This window comes from Fulmarus glacialis, unplaced genomic scaffold (assembly GCF_000690835.1).
Source record: "Fulmarus glacialis isolate BGI_N327 unplaced genomic scaffold, ASM69083v1 scaffold38757, whole genome shotgun sequence".
Taxonomy (NCBI): Eukaryota; Metazoa; Chordata; class Aves; order Procellariiformes; family Procellariidae; genus Fulmarus; species Fulmarus glacialis.
In genome coordinates, this window is record NW_009223220.1 from 39799 (window position 1) to 42318 (window position 2520).

Genomic DNA, 2520 nt, shown 5'->3' on the forward strand with positions numbered 1-2520 from the left:
CGGGCTCCCCAGAGGGAAGAGCAGCCCAGGGCTGGCTCTTCCCGTGACCTGTAACAAGTCGTACAGTAAGAACCAAATGTCACGGCACAAGAGGATACTCACAATGAACAGCTTTAGCGGTTACTGAACACGCCTTCGCCTTTGCTTCTGCGTATCTAACCTCGAGCCATTTATTGCTTTCTATTCTCTTTTGCTGTGAACATGAAGCAGAGAGCAAATGATTTTCAAAGCAGGTTTTGACCATCCAATCTGCAATAGCAACATTCTAAGTGAACAACCATGTTCTTTACAACTAGAAAGAGCAAAACTGCATCCAATCTTCCCTTGGCCACACTCTTAAACTTCTGCTAGTCCCTTGCAAGCCTGTGCTAACCTGTTCTAGAAACCCATAACAATTCAAATGCCTTGTCAGTGTCCTTTGGCGAGTTTCATGAATATTGTATTCTGTTCTCTTGTCTGTTGGGTTATTTTAGATCAGATGATTTGGCAGGAAACTTGGTGAAAGTTTTTGTCTCCTAGTCTGAATATTTTGAAAGGTCACTGAGATCAGTCTTTAAATCTTTGCATCTCATGGAAGATCTTCAAGACCTCAGAAATGGGCTTGTTGAGTCCTGAAAGTGTATATCTTGTGTCTTGTTCGTGAAATGCTTCCTGCTATAGAAATAGCTCAAAGGACTGTACATATTTACAAGAAACTTTATATTCGTAACAAAAGGGAATTGAATTGGTTTCTACTTTTTTATTGTAAACTGTGCGTTTTTCAACACTAGCTTTTTGTTTTAATGGTGGTTGTGGACAGCCATCTTCAGACACTGGAGGGGCCTCAGCTTAGTCCTCCTCGCTCCCATGAAGAAATATTGTAACATTAAATTGCAATTGAAGCTTGTTAGCATAAATGAGGTTTTAGGTCTCTAAAAGTACAGGATTTTTCTTCATTACCTTTTTATTATTGACAAGGGAGGGAACCAGAGGGACAGTTCAACGCTCCACCTGGAAAGTATTGAACTTTGTTGTTGAACGATAACCAAATAAAACAAATAACTATCTTGACTGGCATGGTGAAATGAACGCTTCCTTCTGCATAGAGTTACACTGAGCCATCCGACCATTGCACCCAGCGTTAGAGGCTGTGTAATCTACAGGCGTCAAAGCTTACCAAAGAGCTAACCTTGACAATATTTAGCATTTTAATAGTCGTGATTCCCTGAACAAGTAGCATAAGTGGCTTCACAGAAACAAAGCATGTTCGTATGAACTAAAACAGGTGGATTTGTCCAAATATTTTACTATAGCAGCAGTCGGCTGCAAACACCTACAGCTAAATTCTGCCCTCGCGTACTTAACTAGTGATATGGGTAGAGGTAAGACATGTGAGTATCTGGGTAAACAATCTCGCCCTGGTAAATGACCCACACATCTTGAGCTGGAAAAAACCATCTTAATTAACAACAGTGTGATCTAATGACAGGTTTGGGATTTACCCCAGCAGTGTACTGGTAGCAAAGCAGACGGAGATAATGACTCATCCACCACTGTAATACGCTGGTGCTTTAAGGCCTAATAGCTGCAACTTTAAAAAAAAAAAACATTCACAAATCAAGTCAGATGATTGAGTACAACCTGCAGAGTTACTGTACATCTTAACTTACACCTGCTGGGAAGACTTGCTAGATCAGACTTAAATGTAAATACATCTATTTTTAACTGAACCAGTTTTTACAGGGTCTGAAGTATTCTTTCACAGGAAGAGGTTTTTAATATTCACACTGCTGCCTACAGTAACTTAATTTGTCCTCCTACTGTTCTGTGTTCATACCCACCCCCTTACCCCAATAAAGGGCTTGTTGGAGGGGGTGTGGGCGGGTTACTAATAGCTCCTCTTATTTTTTTGGTCTACATGACACTCTTCATGAAAACGCGCTACATAAAAACCAAGCTGCTTGAGTTATCTATTGTGCCTACTATCTGATGTACATGATGAAATGCTAACTTGTTAAATGTTCCTTTATTTCTATTTTACTGTGCACAAAGAATACTTATTTAAAGCTCATTGTTGCAGTCCTATGATGCATGATCAGAATTGTAAGAAAACTAAAATAATCCAGAAACTGGCGGAGTAAAAAAAAATTATTTATTGAGCCTTTTGATTACCAAGAACCCTGCACAAATCCACTGTCAGCTTGACCACCACGCACTGTGCTGAAGTTTAGGGGGTCGGGGAGGGCAGGGAGCTCTTGTTATTTCTGCCATAGACATAGAATGTAACGGCTTACTCAAGAGTCCCAAAAATGACTAACAAAAGTCTCTGCATCTACCTTAAAAAATGTGCTCTCCGAGCAACAGCCAAGAATAAACATAACAGCACAGCCCTCGACATGTGGGTGGGGAATGTAAGTGAGCTAATAAATCCAACTCTTGATCCAGCTTTTGCCTTTGGAGGGATTTGCTTCATCCCATTACAATAAGGGAACACAGTGTGATTAATCTTAATTCATTCACCTGTCAAGCCCAAAACAACCT